Genomic DNA, 6276 nt, shown 5'->3' on the forward strand with positions numbered 1-6276 from the left:
ACTCGTCGCCCCCGCGAGAGGGCTCGTGGAATCGTTGTAGACAGATGCAATGGGCACCCGAGCGGGCTGGACACGGGAGTGAATGAACTAGACATATGCAGGTCGGTGATTGGATTGCTAAAATCTTAAACCACATGTGATACTTTTTCCTGTTGCAACGCTGGGTTCACCGTCGTGGCTTTTTTGCATAAAAGTCCCTACTGTTTTTGGTAATTAACCCGCGGTACTAATTTAAGTGGTATGCGGTCAATAAACGTTTCGTTCGTGGGCTGACGCACGGGCTCTCCTCCCCCCGCGCAGCGCCCCCGAGCTCCAGATCGGGAGGGGAGTTCCCGATCCAGAGCCCCTCGCCGCGCCGCTGCCTTCGCGCTCGGCCTCGCCACCGGCCGCCGCGCCGCCGTCGACCATAGCCGGACCTCCACGTATCGCGCCCCCTCTTATGGTTGGCCCTCTTCCCCGTTTCCTTCCCCTCTGTTTCTCTCCCTCACACAAGGATTGCCTGTCCCCTTCTTCTACAGGATCAGCCATGGCCACCGGCCGCCGCGCCGCCCACCACGCCGAGCTGCTCAGCACTCTCCTCGCCGCCGCGGGCAACGGCCGGGAGGAGGAGGAGGACGCGCGGGAGGCGCGGCAGCATCAGAATCAACGCGTCGAATCCGGCCTCGGCTTACGGCGACACGGACGTGGATGCTCTGGCTGCGACCGCCGTGCTCTATGCCCCGACCCTGCTCGCCGAGTCCGTCCGACCTGCTGATCTCGCCGGCCAGCGACGGGAGGAGGGTGGCAAGCTGAGCCGGAGGAGAGCGAGGCGTCCACGTTACTTTAAGTGCAAAGCAGAGAAACACACACACACTCAGGCACGAGCACAAGCTCTCCTCGCCTATGGGTACGGCGCCGCCGCCGCCATGCGCGGCCGCGCGGAGCGGAGGCCGTGATGGCAAGGCAGCCCTTTGGAGTCGCTCCTCCCTGACCAGGCCCAACCCCGCTCCACCAGCTCGACCTCCTATTTCCTTCCCAATGCCGGGCACTGCCCGCTCTCCTCTCTGATTTCCGGCATGGAAAACCCTCTTCTCCGACTTTCGGCCTCTCCCCAACCTCTGGCCGGTGCTGCGGGACATATACAACATCTGCCCTCCATGCCATTGCAACTTCCAGCCTCGACGTCCATCGCCTTCTCTAGATCCAGCGGCCATCTGCACGGCTGCACGCCAACTGTTCGGTCAATTGACCCAACAGACACGAGGTATTTTTCTTTTTTTTGTTCCTTTGGTGTTCCATCCAGCACTAATGTGAAGGTCTTGGTTCAGATGCTACTCATGTTCTGTACATTCTAATTGATTATATTAGCCTAGAGAATGGAGAGAAAGAGGAGAAGTTGTCTTCAGCACCATACTGAACTATTGAAGCAACAGGAAGATGAGTGTATCATGCAAGAGGAGATCCTGGCCGCCGTCCTGTGCCTCGGCGACCAGTATGACCATGTCCTCGCGTGCCTCCTGCTGGTTGATCCGGTGCCAGCAACTGTCATCTTCCCAAAATTTAACTGGACATTTGAATGTTCTTAATTTTTTTTCTTCTGAAATGAACATAGCTGTGAGTTTTTTTATGGTGAAATCAAGTTCTGACGGAATTTACAATATACTTTGTATTGTTGTTTTTTAGGTCTTACACACCTCATGTACCCAGGGCCATCCACACCCATTTTGACCGTTCATTAGATGTTTATCGGCTAGCAGGGGAGGCCATGAACAATCTTTAAAAAAACCCAGGTTTGTAGCGTTAAACACATGCTCTGGAAATGCTATACATGTTCTCTTATTTGTTCTTTTGGTAATCTACTTCACCACTGACTCAATTGTTGGTTCAACCAGTCTTTGTTGATTGAGTTCTTGATATTAGCGAATATTTTTCTGACCGGCAGGTGCAAGTGCTGAGTTACAACGCGACATCGACGACACAAAAGCCAGTATGTTTGAGCTAAGGGAACGAGCTAGGGACAGTACCACCCGGCTGCCCCAGCACTTAAGCTGACTGTCCAATTCCACTTTCATCCATGGAGGCTGCGGTTTAATTCTCAGGTTTGGCAACCTTTTCTCTCTACGGCTGAGTGTTGTAGTCCTGTCAAATGAAGCAGTGTTGTTTTTGCAATATAGAACAGATATATAAGGTGCTTCCAATTTCTTAATCCCAGAATTGACGAGACCTTATTTAGTTTGGACTCATAATAATGTGTCAATTAGAAATAGAGCATTGTCATTATCCTGACGGATGGATGTATATCATATGTTCTCTTGCGTTGTATTTTGGTGAGAAAAAAGGAGAAATATGAGAGGAACAGAGAGAGCAGAGAGAGAGGCACACATCACTGAACCCTTTTGGATTCTAATGCAAGGTTGGATAATATGAAGTTTTTTGGCTTATCGTTGCGCCTCACGTTTCCGACCTCGCGTGGCTGTACACTTCTCGTACTCGACTGTTCGCCGGAACTTTGTCTGACCTGAGGTACATACTGCAGTGTCATCAATTTGCATCTGTCATCAAAGACTACTTTTGTCTATCATTTAAATTGCCACGAGTATTTGAAATTCATTCTTCTTACTTTTTCAGATAATATAGTATATACTAATTTTGTTCAAGTATATACTACTTTTTATCACTTTTACTTTTTCTCACCGGATGCATGCATGCTTCTCCTCACAGGTTTCCCTTGGTTCAGTACTTAATTTTTTTGGTGTATACTTTCTCCTCGGCAGTGAAGTATATGTACGACAAGACAGAAAGAAACATATACTGTTGATCGATACTGAAACACACCATACAGAAAGGCCCTCTCTTCTATACCCCTTTGCGAAAAATAGTATACTATCATTTGAAAAGAAAACACACCATACACTCCTTTGTGACAATGAGTATACACTGATCGTTATTGCCAGTATCATAGGTATATACTCTGAGAATAGTTGTATATATCCCATTTGAAAAAATAGTATGTATATACTCCTTGCAAACTACTCCATATCGTTTAATTGTTTTTACATAAGACTATCCGTCGAGATACAATAACTAATTAGTATTTTAATAACTTGAATTGCATGGCTTGATCGCTCTGCTTGGGTCTTCTCTTATGTATGAGTGCACCATGTGCGGGTTAATTTTTTTGGGTCTTCTAACTCTCTGGGATAATTTGCATCTCTATTTGTGCTAATTGGCAAGGTGCATGAATAATGATTTATCTAAGGTTTTTTGCTTAACGGAAAGGCCTTTTCAGTTAAAAAACCCTACTGATTTGATCAACAGAGTATGCCTCTGTTTTTAAATAGCAGTAGTTCCTCTCAACTTCTACTTATTTAATTGACTATTTTGGTGTCAAGATCCAATAGCCTTGCTGTTAGTTAATGCTATTTATATTTTCTTCCAACAAAGTGTTTACGGCCAAAAAACTCGTCATTTCCAGCAAAAACAATGGCTCGCTCCCGCCAGGCCGCAGCAAAAGTTTTGGCCAGTCCCATAAAAAATAGTTCCAGCAAAAAAGATTGTTGTCCCGGTCATAGGTATTGTATGATTCCACTCTACTCCTCTGTAGTTATTTGGCTGAAGATGTGCATTAGTGGTTGGCTGTGATAATACATATAGTAAGATTGCATGTTATGCTTAGCAGAGCTTAGCGGAAATTTGCTAGAGGAGTTGCAACAGCCTTGATCAAATATTATTTTCATTATTCCTTCTTGGTTTTAGATAATCTTCATCGAAATTTGCTAGAGAAGTTGCAACAGCTTTGGTCAAATATTATTTTTATTATTCCTTGTTGGGTTTAGACAATAAAGTAGAGAATCGAAATCCTTCTACTATATGTGTACCTGTAATAGAGCAACGCTTGTTGCAGCTAGCTGCAGGAAGGACCAACTTGACTTGATGGGGATACAATCACCAAGAAAGATTCATACCTGAACTTACCTTTATGCATTGCACGAACTACCAAGATATTGTATCTTCCTGTATGATCCATAACTCAGACACATGAGTAGCGATGGGATACTATTTGGTATGAACAACATCATCGTGTTGCAATTCTAACATGTATTCATTGAACTTATTTATCCACATAATAGTGATGCATCTTACGTATCTGTCTATTGTATCTGAATCTAAAATGTAATTAACTCCTTAATTTGCCTTCAACAGGATTGATATTTAAATTAACCATTTTTTATAATGACAATGAACATGTCATTTCTAAGCACTGGCATGCACTTTTTATTTCATGTCGATAACATGGTGATGCTTCGCTAAATGTTTGAACAGGGTAGATAGCCATTCAACTAGGGGGAGCTGATTTTTCCCCGTTGCAATGCACGGGCACTTTTGCTAGAAGTAGAGGCATTTATTAACTGAAGCAAAGTCGCTCTGTCTTTATCATGTCAATAGGCAATTGTGCCTACAAATTAGACAATAGGGGGGATTTAGCAAGTCACCGGCTCTGAAAGCATAAAAAATAATTCAGTATATAGGCGACTACTCGATTTTGAAGAGGTACTTCTTCAAAAAAGATAGTACGTGAGCCTTTTCTAAGCTGTAGGATATCATAGTCTGCTCTGCTAGCTGTAAATTGTAAGATAGGTGGCTGCATGTCTCATATTCCCGCTATTTACATGCTCGACACTGAGATAACCATCTCATCGGCTTCTGGTAAGCTCCCTCTCGACATGCTTGCATACCGGACAGTTTTGGTGCATTTGTAGTAGCTCGTATCAATGGTTTCAGCTCTGCTAAACAATGGGTTCAATTATTTCATTAGTCTTAGCTACTGTGATTTGATAAGGAATATACTAACAAATTTTGTTTGGTTCACTTGAACTCCGCCCCTTAAAAGAGGTACTATATCTTATCAAGCCTGCGAGACACTGAGCACTCCTCCCTATCTGCACTCCTCCCTATCCGACCACAATTCTTCCAACCCAGTACATTCTTCCAACCCAGTACAGTAGCTCAAGGCGTCATCGATGGTCTAGCAGTGACCCGTAGCAACGCACGGGCACATTTACGGGCACATTTACTAGTTATGCTCATGAGGGAGTCGTTGCATATTCTGTAGTTGTGTCTAGCCTTAACCATTATTTTCTTTCCTCTTTTGGGGAGCCCTGCCCTTCCTTATATATGTTGAAGGGGCGGTTTACATGACTAGTTCTAGTTGGATTAGGATTACTCTATTACAAGTGGAGTCCTAGTCTTGCTTTCTTTATAGGAGAATATTCCTTATGATTTCCTCATAAACCGGCCCATCATTAATATGAACCGGCCTTCTTAGCCTTGGGTCTTGTCATCCGTCTGACCTGCCCGCTGGATCACCAGTGAGTCATAATGTTTAGGCGGGTTGCATCAAGTCAGGGCGGGTCGCTAGTGAATCGCCAAGTGTCAGCCAGGTCTCAAGTAAACCGCCAAGTCCGGTCGGGTCATATTTTCGGCCGGGTCATACAGCGGGGTATATCCCCTTGCGAAACTCATGGAAAGGTACACAATAGGTCTGGTACAAATCATAGCATACTTTATAGAACCTATGGCTGAGGCATAAGAAATGACTTTCATTCTCTTTCTATTTTCTGCTGTGGTCGGTTTTGAGTCTTACTCAATTTCACACCTTACAATACAGGCAAGAACTCCTTTGACTGATCCATTTTGGACGTCTTCAAAATCTTGTCAAGGTATGTGTTTTGTGAAAGTCCTTTTAAGTGTCTCGATCTATCCCTATAGATCTTGATGCCCAATATATCAGTAGCTTCACCGAGGTTTTCCATCAGAAAACTCTTATTCAAGTATCTTTTTATGCTATCCAAAAATTCTATATCATTTTCAATCAACAATATGTCTTCCACATATAATATTAGAAATGCTACAGAGCTCCCACTTACTTTTTTGTAAATACAGGCTTCACCATAAGTCTGTATAAAACCATATGCTTTGATCACCTTATCAAAGCGTATATTCCAACTCTGAAATGTTTGCACCAGTCCATAGATGGATCACTGGAGCTTGCACACTTTGTTAGGACCTTTAGGATCGACAAAACCTTTTGGTTGCATCTACAACTCTTCTTTGAGAAATCCATTAAGGAATGCAATTTTGACGTCCGTTTGCCAGATTTCATAATCATAAAATGCGGCAATTGCTAACATGATTCGGACAGACTTAAGCATCGCTACGGGTGAGGTCTCATCGTCGTCAACTCCTTGAACTTGTCGAAAACCTTTTGCAAAAAGTCGAGCTTTGTAGACAGTAATA

General features: G+C 44.0%; 1 long non-coding RNA gene across 12 annotated transcripts; it reads left to right on the forward strand.

The window, feature by feature from the left end:
* Positions 1-263: 263 nt before the first annotated feature.
* LOC125544101 (uncharacterized) lies at positions 264-4958 on the forward strand. 12 transcript variants are annotated; one of them, XR_015619001.1, is made up of 7 exons: positions 264-442; positions 519-1243; positions 1348-1769; positions 1922-2078; positions 2393-2502; positions 3455-3551; positions 4303-4958. It is a non-coding gene; the product is annotated as an uncharacterized LOC125544101 (long non-coding RNA). The 12 variants fall into 12 exon arrangements; XR_015618999.1 differs by lacking the exon at positions 4303-4958 and adding an exon at positions 3884-4125; XR_015619008.1 differs by lacking the exon at positions 4303-4958 and having other exon boundaries at positions 265-442; positions 1348-1511; positions 1663-1769; positions 3455-4125.
* The last annotated feature ends 1318 nt before the right edge of the window (positions 4959-6276 follow it).

The sequence above is a fragment of the Triticum urartu genome, chromosome 3A, assembly GCF_056163025.1.
Source record: "Triticum urartu cultivar PI428250 chromosome 3A, HENAU_Tu73, whole genome shotgun sequence".
Taxonomy (NCBI): domain Eukaryota; kingdom Viridiplantae; phylum Streptophyta; class Magnoliopsida; order Poales; family Poaceae; genus Triticum; species Triticum urartu.